Here is a 15,430-nt window from a genome sequence, read left to right as displayed (position 1 = left end):
ACACTTTTCCCTAAAACTGCCTTTGTGTTTTCCAACATATGCCAAAGGCAAAAATGGAACTGGTCCAATCATTTCTGTCCACAGATTGACAAAGCAAGAAAGCACGTCAACAAATCTGTTTCTGCTTTCCTCCGTGACTATGGTATGGGTGCCATTTTCCACAACAACTTGCGTTATGACATGCAAGACATTTATAGAGGAGATGGTGTGCACTTCAATGATGAAGGGAACAGAGTCTTCCTCTTGAACCTTAGACTCTGCATCGGTACTTACTTGTAGGTACCACTTAAAAAATGACTTCATAAACACAACAGCTCTTTTTAGAGCTCCCTAATATCTAAACTCTTAAATCTGCTTTTCATTTATTTATTTATTTATTTTTTTACCGTACGCTTACCGTAAGCTTACCGTACGCGTACCCCGTGATTTTTTTTAAAATCAATAAATGTTTTTTTTGTACTTTTCTGTCCTTCTTTGACCCCCTTACAAATGTTTGGGGGTCTGTAACTCTCCTCATTGCCCCCTTTCCTTGTTTTCACTCTTTTTTTTTCAGAGTGAAATACACAAAATGGCGGCCGCCGCTTCCTGGTTTCGACGGATTCGAATGTTTACTAAGATCTAAGAGCCAATCAGAATCGCGCTCGCGCACGCCACCGTACGCTTACCGTAAGCGTACGGTAAGCGTACCGTAAGCGGGCTCAGATATATATATTGATTTAAAGGCTATTTTCTCAGAATCTACTGAACAGATTTACACCAAACCTACAAAAGGCACTTCCTTGACCTAGGGACTACCTCTCTGCCAAATTTTGAGTAATTCTGTTCAGCCGTTCGGGCTGTAGCTCGTTCTAAAGGTCCTATGGAAAAATGCATGGGAAAAACGCGTTTTGGGACCCCCCTTTTATCTCAGCCCCCGCTTGACGGATCCCCCCGAGACTTTCAGGGTAGGAGCGGAGCGTAGCGCCCCACCTATTTTGAGAAATTCGCGAGGATTCGTCAACCGGCGCCAAAGTTATTCAAAATAGAATGTTGAGGTTTTCCTATGGAAACGTGGTCCTAACTATAACTACCTACTGGCGACCGCCAGTAGGTAATATATTATCTACTGGCGGTCGCCAGTAGATAGTTATAGTTAGGACCGAGTTTCCATAGGAAATCTCAAAATTCTATTTTGAATAACTTTGGCGCCGGATGACGAATCCTCGCGAAATTTTCAAAACTAATGGGGCGCTCCGTTCAGCTCCCACCCTGAAAGTCTCGGGGTGATTCGTCAAGCGGGGGCAGAGAAAAAAGGGGGGTCCCAAAACACGTTTTCCCCATGCATTTTTCCATAGGACCTTTAGTCGAAGGTACAGCCCGAACGGCTGAACAGAATTACTTGACATTTGGCAGGGAGGTAGTCCTCAGGTCAGGGAAGTGCCTTTTGCAGGTCTGGTGTCAATCTGTTCAGTAGTTCCTGAGAAAATACCATTTAAAAGCATATAAATATCTATAACTGCGCACCGTGCGCGCACCGTGCGCGCACCGTGCGAGCACCCTAACGTGCGCGAGCGTAATTCTGATTGGTGGTTACATGTTAGTCAACGTTCGAATCGGTCGAAATCAGGAAGTGTCGGCCGCCATTTCGTTTGTTTTCAGTGCGAGAGTGAAAAAGGAAGGTGGCGAACATGAAAAGGGGGCAGGGTAGAGAGTTCCTGACCCCCTAGCCTTTGTCAGGGGGTCCCTGAAGGACCCCGAAGGCAGAATTTTTGTAAAAAAAAAAATTTTTTTTAAATCGCGGGGGTGCGCGCACCGTGCGCGCACGGTGAAAAACCCCCCAAAAATTTTAATACGTAGTTTATTGGAAAATAAAAAAAAATAATAATACATAAATAAATTAGCATTTAAAAAACCGTACAAATTCACTGAAAAAACCATAGGTTTCACACACGTGATAGTTAGGAATAAGCATTTAAAAACCTTGCAAATTCACTTAAAAGACCATAGATTTCACACATGTATATATATATATATATATTCACTTAAAAAAACCATAGGTTTCACACATGTTATAGTTAGGTGGATATTTCACTCGTAAAAAAACAATGAAATTACCCCGTTATAGTTAGTTCAGATAACTATACCTCGCGCGCCCGCAATCCTGCTCATGACGTCACATATTACATCACTCATGACAAGGTCAGTGGCATCACTCATGACATCACTGATGACATCATCCTTGTGATAGAGTGGCGGTCGCGCGAGTTATAGTTATCTGAACTAACTATAACGGGGGAATTTCATCGGTTTTTTATGAGTGAAATATCCACCTAACTATAACATGTGTGAAACCTATGGTTTTTTAGGTGAATTTGCAAGGTTTTTTAAATGCTAATTCCTAACTATAACGTGTGTGAAACCTATGGTTTTTTCAGTGAATTTGTACGTTTTTTTAAATGCTAAGTTATGTTTGTATTATTATTTTTTATATATATTTATTTAACAATAAACTACGTATTAAATTTTTTTTTTTTTGTTTTTCACCGTGCGCGCACGGTGGGCGCACCCCCGCGATTTAAAAAAAAAAAATGTTTTTTTCTGCCTTCGGGGTCCTTCAGGGACCCCCTGACAAAGGCTAGGGGGTCAGGAACTCTCTACCCTGCCCCCTTTTCACGTTCGCCACCTTCCTTTTTCACTCTCGCACTGAAAACAAACAAAATGGCGGCCGACACTTCCTGATTTCGACCGATTCGAACGTTGACTGACATGTAACCACCAATCAGAATTACGCTTGCGCACGTTAGGATGCACGCACGGTGCGCGGCTATAGATATGTATGTGCTTTTAAATGCAATTTTCTCAGGAACTACTGAACATATTGACTCCATATATGCAAAAGGCACATCCCTGACCTGAGGACTACCTCTCTGCCAAATTTCAAGTAATTCTGTTCAGCCGTTCGGGCTGTACCTTCGACTAAAGTCCCTATGGGAAAATGCATGGGGAAAATGCGTTTTGGGACCCCCCCATTTTTCTCGGCCCCCGCTTGACAAATCCCCCCGAGACTTTCAGGGTAGGAGCTGAGCGGAGCGCCCCATTAGTTTTTAAAATTTCGCGAGGATTCGTCAACCGGCACCAAAGTTATTCAAAATAGAATTTTGAGATTTCCTATGGAAACACGGTCCTAACTATAACTATCTATTACAGTAGATAATATATATATATATATATATATATATATATATATATATATATATATATATATATATATTCTTGTGTTCATAGCTGTTTATGGAGATAGTTTGAATTTAAGATCTAGATGAGATTTTTCTCAAGCATGGTTAATGTATACTCTACCTTCTGAACTTACTATATATATTTTTGGACAGGGAATATCCTAAATACAGTTATAGAGTGTTTTTGAACTAAAGAGTGTGCACTAGGTGCAGTGAGGCAAAGATTGAGGTCACTCGGAGAAAATATGTTTGGATAATGAATTAACTGGTTTCTGAACTATTTAACATTGAGATTTCACTCTGTACAAAGTTGTTTTGTACAGAGTGCATGTTGACATTAAACTGAAGAATTCATATTCTATAAAGTTGTATAGTGTACATTGCAGGTTTTTATCAAATGTCACTTTATTTAATCTGTAGACTGTTAAAATGTATTGTATTCTGTACTGTAATTGTAGATGTTTCTGTTTCATAAAGCAATTATACATGTGTTTCTCTGACAGAAAAAGTCTTTGTAGAGGCATAGCTTTCCAATAAAACAGTTTAACAACCAGCATTTAACATGTGCTGCGTTCTAAGCAGAGAGGTAATTTTGTTAGTAGTGTATTTTACTGGTATGAGGCAATGTTGTCATTAAAAACAAAAGCGCTTAGACTGTTTACACTTATAAAAAAGGAGCCCCTCTCTCCTGAAACTGAACATTATATGATCTGAGGCTTGCTAAGGTGTGATAATAGAGGGCATAGTGTTCTACATACATCCCTTATCCTCTTCAGAAGTGTCGGTACAGAGATAACCCTTTCTGATCTTAACCAACCGCCCTGTTCACGCTGAGAGAACATCTGTTGAGAAACATGGGTCTATTACTAAATCCCTTCCCAGCCAGTGTATTGCCTGTACAGGGCTGTCAGGAGAGAGGGTGTGCTGTCTTAAATCTTAGCCATCCACTCTGAAGTGGCTTGTAGAAGAGGGAGTTTCTTTTTCCAAAAACAGGTCCACAAATAAAGTGTACCATGTTTAAATCTGGTAGGAAAGAGCCTACTGCTTCTCTAAAACCTTCTATATTGACCCTTTACTCTCGTCAGAGGTATCAGTAGAGTACTCGCTGTCTGTAAACCCATATATACATGATTTTCTCTCAGAGAACATGCCTTTGTGGAGGGGTGAATTACTTACTAAACCCTCTGACACCCAACCTATATCCTCTATTAGTACAGAGGGAATGTTCTGAGAGGAGTGAGCCAATCACTCCATATAGAAGTCTTTTAAAAACATCTCATTTCATTTTAAATCAAACTTTACTGTCTCTCATCTACCCTCTGGTAAAATGTATTAGCACATGGGCTAGTGTTTTTCTGAGGCCTTTTACACACAGCCTTTACTCTGTTGACAGATATCGGTAGAGAGTATGCTTCTTATAACCCCATGTAACATAGGTGGTACTAACTCTGAAAGGTCTTCTATACAAAACATTACCTCTCTGTGAAGCTGTCATTTAGAGAGACTGCTGTTAAATAGTAGTATGAGATAGGTTCACTGTTTGATGCAACTGTACTGTGCAGAATGTATAGCATGCTGAAATATGGTTGCTAAGGGTCTACTTGTTCTGTCAATGTTTCTACACAGACTCTAGAAATAGATGGCTTCATTACTAAACCCTTCACACCCACTGTTCAACATGTACTGGGGTGTCGGGAGACATGGTGTCCAGTTATAAGAGTGAATCATTCACTCTGTATGGACGTGTATAAGAAGGAGTAAGTCTTTCATAAACACTACCACAGCCAAACTCTACCCTGTTTAAATTAGGTAGGAGACTGCCAAGTTCTTGTCTAAAACCTTCTACACTAACCCTTTACTGTCTTCACAGGTATCAGCGGAGACCCTTTTACATTACAAATATAACCTCAGCATATCTATTAGTAGAGAGGGATTGTTCTCAGAAAAAACTGAGCAATTCACTCTATATACAAGTCTATTACAAAGCTCTCATTTTTAAATTAAAATTCACTATCCCTCTGGTAAAATGTTTTAGTGTAGGAGCTAGTGTTTGTCTAAGGCCTTTTACAGACAGTTTACTCACGAACATCAGTATTCAACTTGCTGTTTCTAAAGCCATGTAACACAGGAGGTAGGAGCTCTCAAGTTTTTTTTGCACAAAACATTAGCTCTCTGTAGAGTTCTCACTTAGAGGGGCTGCTTTTACAGGGTAGTATGAGATAGGATCACTGTTTGATCAAAATGTACCACGCAGAATGTATAGCATGCTGAAATGTGGTATCACAGGGCCTACCTATTCTGCTCCCTGACATTTTTAGAGGATGGTCTTACTGTGCTAAACTAAACTGAGCAGCTTATTCACTCAGACAAAACATGTTTACAGAGGGATGGCTTTCTCAGTAAAGCCTTTCACAAACATCCTTCACTGTGAAGAGGTGTGTCAACAGAGAGGCTATATTGTGATTTAAAAAAAGGCATTTAGCCTATACGCACTTATAAGAAAAGGAGCTGCTCTCCCCTGAAACTGAAAAAAAAATGGATTGTTAAACTGTGTTAATACCAGGCCACTGTTTGCATAGATACTTCTACCTAAATCCTTTATCCACTTCAGAAATGTCAGTACACAAGTTCACAATCAGGGCTGGATTCACAAAGGTAAAGTTAGACTAAAATTCTAAGTTTAGACCATAAGTCCAACTTTACTACTTTTTGGTATTCAAAAAGTGACTTATGAGTAGTATCTTTACTTCTGGGGAGGTTCAACATCATACAGCAGTTCACAAAACCCCCCAGCGAAGCCATGGATGTCACACCTTCCCAGCAACTCTGCGACAAGCTCAGCTCATACTTCCACCTGAAGATCAAGGCCCTCTATGACAACTTCAACGAACCTACGTCTGACAACACCTCCCCCCCCAATACTGCCAACAGGCCAACCATAATGACCTGGAATCTCGCTACTGTCGAACATACCACAACCACCATGCAAAAAGCCCACTCAGGAGCCCCCACGGACCCCTGCCCACTGCACATATTTCACAGGGCCGCTGCCGCCATCACACCCAAACTGGTACGGACCATCAACACCTCGTTCATGTCCGGCATCTTCCCAGACGACTGGAAACGGGCTGAGGTAAAACCCCTCCTCAAGAAACCCACGGCCAACCCAACGACCTGAAAAACTACCGGCCCATCTCTCTCCTCCCTTTCGCAGCGAAAGTCACCGAGCGACTCGTGAACGCCCAGCTGACCACCTTCATCGAAAAGAACTAGACACCTCCCAGTCTGGATTCCGCAGCAAGCACAGCACCAAGACCACTCTCCTCGCCGCCACTGACGACATCCGCTTGCTGCTCGACCATGTACACACCGCAGCCCTCATCCTCCTAGACCTCTCCTCACCCTTCGACACCGTTTCTCATCGCACCCTTGCGATGCAGGGATACAAGGAACCACCCTCGACTGGATCCAATCCTTTCTCTCTGGCAGAACCTAGAGGATCAGACTCCCTACCTTCCTCTCTGAACCCATCGATACCAACTGCGGAGTACGCCAAGGCTCATCTCTCAGCCCCACGCTCTTCAACGTCTACATGGCCCCCTCACCGCCATCATCAGACAACATGGGCTCGGCATTGTATCCAACGCCGACGACACCCAGCTCATCCTCTCACTCATGAAGAATCCCGAAGACACCAGACTCTGCTTCCAGGAAGGAATGAAGAACGAGGCAGCCTGGATGAAAGACAGCTGCTTGAAGCTCAACTCAGAGAAGACCGAGGTCCTCATCCTCGGATCCTGCAACTCTGCCTGGGACAACACCTGGTGGCCCTCTGCCCTCGGGAATCCACCCACTCCTACTGACCACGCACTCAACCTTGGCATCATCCTTGACTCCTTCCTCTCCATGAACCACCAGATCAACGCCGTCACCTCCACCAGCTTCAACTGCCTGCGCATCCTCCGCAAAACGTTCAAGTGGATCCCCCCCGACTGCAGAAAGATCGTCACCCACGCACTCATAACCAGCAGACTGTACTAACGCAACGCCCTGTATGCCAGAATCAACAAAACCCTACTACACAGACTTTAGACCATCCAACACGCCGCTGCCAGACTTGTCCTCGGAACTCCGCGTCACGAACACATGACCCAACACCTGCGAGACCTCCACTGGCTCCCCGTCGAGAAAAGGGTCACCTTCAAACTCCTCACCCACGCCTACGCCTACGAATCCCTCTACAAAATCAGACCCAAATACCTCAATGAGAGAGTATCCTTCCATGTACCCAAGAGGAACATCTGCTCCGCCGACCTCGCCCTGGCAGAGGTCCCCCGCATCCGCAGAAACAGAACGGGCGGGAGAGCTTTCTCCTACATCACAGCCAAGACCTGGAACGAGCTCCCCGTGAACATCAGATGCTTGCCAACCCTGCACACCTTCAGGAAGGACCTCTAGACCTGGCACTCCGACTGATCCGGAGCTGCCCCGCCTCCCTCACAGCGCCTTGAGACCCTCGCGGGTGAGTAGTGAGCTATATAAACCCCTGATTGATTGATTGATTGATTGATTGATATCACCAACCTTGACCACAGTATTCTTACTTACTTTGTCTCTAATTTTTGTTTCACTCTGGCATTGCAAAAAACTGTGTTTGTCACTTAGAAATGTTGCTTTCTCACAACCTTGATCAATATCATAACTTTGGCCTATCATTTCAACCTTCCAAAAAGGACACATAGATGAAACCACATTCCTCCCTCCCATAAGTTCAAATAGTATTTCACCCGTAGCTGAATGAGGTGCCGATCTATGCACCCAAATCAATTCCCTTAATGCAGTTTCACAATCCATCTTAGCCCTTAACGCACTTTGAATACATTCAACCAACACTGTGTTGAAGCTCTCAACTTTTCCATTAGCCTGCGGATAATAGAGAGGAGTGCGTAAATGCTTCACTCCACATTTATCCAAAAATTCCTTCATGGCTGCAGAAGTGAACTCAACCCCATTATCTGTGAGTAGTACCTCTGGAGTTCCCTCCCCAGTAAAAACATCACAAAAAAGATGAATGACTGCTTTGTTGTCAGGTACAAACACACCTCGCACTTCCACTCACCTTGAAAGTTGATCCACTAACACAATTAAAAATCTCATTCTGGGAGGCAGAACATGAAAGGGTCCCATAAAATCAACAGCAAGTCTTTTCCATACCTTACTGGGAGGAAAAGGTGTTGGTACCATAGTGATCAAGTGCTTATCACTTAAACAACATTGAGTTCAATTTCTTATCAATCTGGCAACTTTCTGTGTCCACACCTGGCCACCAAAAATCATTCCTTATCCTACGTATAGTGGCCATCATTCCTAAATGTCCAAAATGCACAGACTCCAGAATCTTTTGGCGAAAACATAAAGGTGGAATCAATTTATCTCCTCTTACTAACAGGTCATCTTCCAGAGACAATTCTTCTGCTATTTTGCTGTATGGTTATAATGCAACATCCAGGGATTTTTCTCTCTGCCATCCAGACTTCACAAAAACTACTACCTTAAATCCTCATCCTCATTTATACTTTTGCACCATTCACTCATATCAGCACAAATCGCCCGGTCTTCCGCTTTTGCAATAATGCATTCCTCCGTTTCATCACTTACATTTTCCATACAATCACTTTCCATGGGTAAACGAGATAAAAAATCTGCTCTGACATTTTTGCCACCAGCAATATAACTCACCCTGAAGTTAAATTCCAACAACTTTGCTGAAAGTCTGGCCAATCCAACTGTAGTTTTTTAAAATCTTAGAACCATAAAAAATGTCAAGTAATGGTTTGTGATCAGTTATAAGCTCAAAAGTTCTACCCCACAAATAAGGCTTAAACTTTTCAACACCCCACAAACAGGCTAGCATCTCTTTTTCTATAACAGAATATCTGAATTCCACAACTCGTAGTCTTCTGAAGGCAAATCCCATACTGACTTTGGTGCCCTTACACATCTGTGACAACACAGCCCCCATACCGTAAGCACTAGCATCCACAGTTACACAAATATCACAACCTTCTACATAAGGTTTTAAAGCAGGTGCTGACAAAATACTCTGCTTGATACAATCAAAACTCTTTTGATATACATCAGACCAAATGAATTTAGAATTTTATGAAGGAGGTCTTTGAAACAAGCGGTCATTTCAGCAAACTTTTGTGTATATTTGGCATAAAAAATGTGCAAAGACCTAAAACTAATCTGAGTTGGTTTCTATCTGTTTGATGTGGAGCATTTACTATGCCCTCAACAATACTGGGCTTAGGTTTTATGCCTTCAGATGTCAAAACATGACCCAGATATTCTACTTCACAACACTTTTTTCATAGAAATATCATGCTCTGATTTTGAATCAGCATAAGTCATAATATCGTCCTGAAATACAACCACATTTGAGATCTTGTCCAACATCCTAGCCATTACTTTTAAAAACACTGATGCAGCCGAAGTCAGTCCAAACAGCAAAATTGAAACACACCATCAGGAGTGATAAATACAGTCAGATGATGAGACTGATCATCCAACGCAACCTGATGGTATGCTGCTCTAAGGTCCAAGTTAGAAAAACATTTAGCCTGTCCAATAGTGTTGATCAAATCTTCAATGCGTGGACGGGGAACATTTTCTTACCCAGATGGACTCATTAAGAGACTTTAAATCAACAACAAGGCAAATTTCTTCAGACTTCTTTTTAGCAAGTACAACAGGAGAAAGCCACAAGCTGGTGTCCACTCTATCAATGACACCATCATCTTGCATTTTCTTTAAAATTACATATAATTCATTCCTAACACTGTAAGGTACATTGTGTAATCTGTGTTTCACCAGTAAAAATGTAAATGTAAATTTGATACTTGTATAGCACACTACTCACCCGCAAGGGTCTCAAGGCGCTTGTACGAATACCGCTGTGGAGCCCATCCTGGCTTTCCCTGAGAGGCTTCCACTCCTGGGCACCCCCAAGGTGGAGGCCCGGCATCCTTAACGTTGTGGGGGCTGTTGTGGAGATTAAGCAAGCTATTGCCCAGGGTTGCAGAGTGGGACTCCATGATTGGAATAGGCACCGAGGTGAGAATTATCAAGTCCGTGGAATTTTTGAGCCCAAGACCCGCCGAGGCGGGGAATTGAACCCTGGTCCCGGGCTAGACCTCTGCATAAGGGTCTGCCCGGGACACCCCCGCGCCGCACGGCCACCAGCTGCTGCGTGTGCCCCTTGCCTGCCCTCTGCCTCGCTGCCTGCCTCGTTGCCGGCTGCCGGCTGCCTCCGTTGTTGTTGCTTTTGCCTTGTTTTCACTGTAATTTGTGCCTGTTTTTATTTATTTCGTTGTGCCTGTGTTTTGGCTTTCCTTCCTTGTTGTCCGCCTACCTCGCCGCCCTCCGCTCTCCCTTCCCGCCACCGCCGCTTTTCCCCGCCCCTTTTTCTATTCTGTACCCTCCCCGCTCCCGCCTCCCAGCTGCTCCGCCCACCCGCGCACTTCGCCTTAAATGGCGACCGTGCGAACGCGCAGCGGCCACGCGCAGCGGGCGCGCCGATTGTGCGCCGATGGCGCGCCAAAGGTAAGCCCGTCTGCGCCCGTCCGCGCCTGGACCGCGCCCAGTGCCAGGACCCCTGGCCCACGAGGACCCCGACCGACCCGCCTGACGTACTCCGCCGCCACCCTCACCGCACTCAACACCGGCCGACTCCCAGAATGCCATCAAGCCACTCCACGACGTACCCACGGACCTTTCAGCTGCCACGCCTGCAAGTTCTCCTGCATCCGGACCAGCCTCGCACCAGCACCCGCCAAGTCGAACACCAGCAGCACCCACCTCAAGTGCATCCTGCTCAACACCCGCTCCGTCCACAGACACGCCATCGAACTCTGGAACCTTCTAGACGCCACAGCCCCTGACGTTGCCTTCCTCACGGAGACCTGGATGAACGCCTCTTCAGCTCCCGACATCGCCATCGCTATCCCAGAGGGCTACAAGATCGTCCGGAGGGACCGAAACGCCAACCAGATGGGAGGAGGCATCGCCATCATCCACAGGAACACCATCCGTCTCACGACGACCAGCACCGACAACACCCTGACCAGCGCCGAACACCTGCATTTCCAGATCCACACCAACCCGAACACCACCCTCAGAGGCACCCTGATCTACCGACCCCCTGGACCACGCACACAATTCAGCGAGGACATCGCCGACTTCGTCAGCCCGCATGCCCTCCCCTCCGCTGACTACATCCTCCTGGGAGACCTCAACTTCCATCTGGAGAACAACAACGACCGCAACACCAGCACCCTGCTCGACAACCTCGCCAACCTTGGACTCAAGCAACTGGTGTCCACCCCCACCCACCTCGCCGGACACACACTCGACGCAGTCTTCTCTTCCTGCACAGACATCGACTTCAGCCACGCCACAGAGCTTCAATGGACGGACCACAGCTGCGTCCACTTCACCTTCAAGAGAACGACGACCCACCAACACCAGCAACAGGCCGCCCGCAGAAGCTGGAACAAGATCACAGCAGACCAGCTCGCCACCTCCCTGAGCCAGCACCCTCCCGCCAGCTCAGCGAACCCCAGCCAGGCCGCCGACAACCTCACGAAGTGGATCAGCACCTGCGCGGACGAACTCGCCCCACTGAGGACCCCGCCTAGCAGACCCGGCAGCAAGAAGGCCCCATGGTTCACCGACGAACTCAAGAGCTCCAAGAAGAACTGCCGAGCCCTCGAGAAAGTCTGGAGAAGGGAACCGACACCGGACAACAGGACCTCCTTCAAACTTGCCACCCGGAAACACCACCAGCTGATCCGCGCCGCCAAGAAAACAGCATTCAAGGACCGGTTGGACAACAGCGCACACAACTGCAAGGAACTCTTCAACATCGTGAAAGAGCTTTCCAACCCCAGCGCAGGAAACAACGACATCACCCCATCGCAAGACCTCTGCAACTCCCTCGCTTCATACTTCCACAACAAGATCGCGGACATACACAACAGCTTCAACAACCAACCAACGCACACCATGACCGAACAACTACCCCCCACCACCACCCTCCACGCCTGGACCCCGATCAGCACCGAAGACACCATCCGCACGATGAACTCCATCCACTCCGGATCACCGACCGACCCCTGCCCTCACCACGTCTTCAACAAGGCCGACGCTGTCATCGCACCCCACTTGCGAGACATCATCAACACATCCTTCGACACCACCATCTTCCCTGAGAGCTGGAAACACGCCGAACTCAGCGCTCTACTCAAGAAACCAACAGCGGACCCCACCGACCTCAAGAACTACCGCCCCATCTCGCTCCTCCCGTTTCCAGCCAAAGTCATCGAGAAGACTGTCAACAAGCAGATGGCCGCCTTCCTCGAGACGAACGGATCCCTCGACCCCTCACAGTCCGGCTTCCGAGCCAATCACAGCACCGAGACCGCCCTCATCGCCGCCACCGATGACATCCGAGCCCTGATGGACAATGGAGAAACAGCGGCCCTCATCCTCCTAGACCTCTCCGCGGCATTCGACACGGTCTGCCACCGCACCCTAGTACGGCGCCTCAGCAACATCGGAATCCAGGACAAGGCGCTGGAATGGATCATCTCCTTCCTCGACGGAAGAACACAGAGAGTCCGCCTACCACCGTACAAGTCAGAGGCCTCCGAAGTCATCTGCGGCGTCCCTCAAGGATCATCTCTGAGCCCCACCCTCTTCAACGTCTACATGAGCCCCCTCGCGGCCATCGTACGCAAACACAACCTCAGCATAATCTCCTACGCCGACGACACCCAGCTGATCCTCTCCCTGACCAACGACCCCGCCGCCGCCAGAGCCAACCTGCACGAAGGGATGAAAGAGGTAGCCGAGTGGATGACGACCAGCCGCTTGAAACTGAACTCGGACAAGACGGAGGTCCTCATCCTCGGCTCCTCACCCTCCGCCTGGGACGACTCCTGGTGGCCTCCCGCCCTGGGCACCGCACCCAAACCGACAGACCATGCACGCAACCTGGGCTTCATCCTGGACTCCTCCCTCTCCATGACCAGGCAAGTCAACAACGTCTCCTCGGCGTGCTTCAACATCCTACGCATGCTACGGAAGATCTTCTGGTGGATCCCCACCGAGACCAGGAAGACCGTCACCCAGGCCCTCGTCACCAGCCGACTGGACTACGGCAACGCCCTCTACGCCGGTACCACCGCCAAGCTCCAGAAGAGACTCCAGCGGATCCAGAACGCCTCAGCCAGACTCATCCTCGACATCCCACGAACCAGCCACATCTCCGGACATCTGAGAGACCTTCACTGGCTCCCCGTCAACAAAAGAATCACCTTCCGCCTCCTCACCCACGCACACAAAGCCTTACACGACCAAGGCCCGAGCTACCTCAACAGCCGAGTCAACTTCTACGCTCCCAAACGCCACCTCCGATCAGCCAACCACGCCCTCGCCGCCGTCCCCCGCATCCGAAGAGCGACTACAGGAGGAAGGTCCTTCTCCTACCTGGCCGCCAAGACCTGGAACTCCCTCCCGACCGACCTGCGCCTGACCCAAGACCACCTCTCCTTCAGGAAGAAGCTGAAGACCTGGCTGTTCGAGCAGTAGCGGCACCCCCCCCCCCCCCCAGCGCCTTGAGACCCTACGGGTAGGTAGCGCGCTTTATAAGTGTCACTGATTGATTGATTGATTGATTGCCACTCTAATCATGAGCCACACTTTTCCACGAGTACACTGTTAACTTTGACTTTGATGGTATGAACAAAGATATTAATTTTGCCCACTTTATCCCCAAACAATTTTTTGGAAAACTCTTTCCAAGGCTTCTGAACTGAAATAGCATTGGCAATTGTGACAGGATGAACATGGCCAGTCTAATCATAAGATTAAAATCAGCTTGGTGCCACCACCCCAAAACATTGATGCCCTTAGAAGCAACATACACTTTTCCTTTAATGGAATTAGTTTCAGACGTGATGTTTGCCCAAAAATAGCCATCCAAATCTATTTTGCTGCCATTAAATGCAGTGGTAATTACATCCGCTGGTATTAAATCTTTGTCACTCCAATGTTCTTTATATTTTTCACATGAAATAATTGTAATCTTGGCACCTGATCTAAAAGCAGAGGAGTGTGTACCCATCAATGAACAGCGGAATATGTGGATCACTATATTTCTTACCACTGTGGACACACCCACTCTCTACACAATCTACAGATAAAACCAACTTCTCCACTTTTTTATCCATGCTCTCAACATCGACCAAGTTTTGTTCTTGTACGCTCCTCACACCAACACATCTGCCCCTAACACACTTTACCAAAACGGACGATTTTCTTGCATCTCCAACATTCCTGTGTAATGGCAGTACAATTTTTAAAACTAGATAAATGTAAAGATGACCCACACCTGAAACACATTTGTTTGGTAGTACCACGAACATACCCTCTACCTCTTTTAACATTGATTGAAGAACTTTGTATCAAAGATAGTTTGCTGTGAACAACATCTTGCCCTTGCATGTTGATCTTTACTGCCGAAGTTTGCAAGTTACAGTTTCCCAACTGTTTAGAATCTTCAAGAGAAGTCTCTATGCTCTTGACGATGTCCATTGTTTCATCAAGTGAGGGATTTTTACAAGCAAGGAATCTTTGTTGAATTTTCTTGAAATAACATCTTGACACAATTTGATCGAGTATTAACTGAGAAGCAAAAACCCTCAAACTCGCTGTATGTTGCAAGCTATTTTAAAGCTGAAGCATAAGAGTCCACTTATTTTGTTAGGAGCTTGCACTCGAGTAAAAAATGTATGATGCTGCACCACCAAATTCACTTTGCCTTCAAAATGTGCTTCTAGTTGCTTTACAGCAGCTTCAAATTCATCATAATCTTCACTACCATCACCAACCAACTTTGGAAAATTATCAAAAATGTTATGTCCCTCAAAACCTAGATAATAATACAGGAGATTGTGTTTACAATCAGGTTTAAATTTCAAACCAAACAAAAAGAGATGATGGACGGAGCGCTGAAACCTATCAGACACTCACCCCCAGTCACAGATCTGGGTTGAATCCATCATCATTCTTTAGCTCACTTCACCACCTCAGTTCAGACCCAGCTATATGCAAATCAGTCTTGACCCTGTGCCTCATGGGAACAGTCCAGC

The sequence above is a fragment of the Triturus cristatus genome, chromosome 8 (assembly GCF_964204655.1).
Source record: "Triturus cristatus chromosome 8, aTriCri1.1, whole genome shotgun sequence".
In the NCBI taxonomy this organism is placed as follows: domain Eukaryota; kingdom Metazoa; phylum Chordata; class Amphibia; order Caudata; family Salamandridae; genus Triturus; species Triturus cristatus.
The sequence above is the reverse complement of the archived record's forward strand: the minus strand, read 5'-3'. Positions refer to the sequence as shown.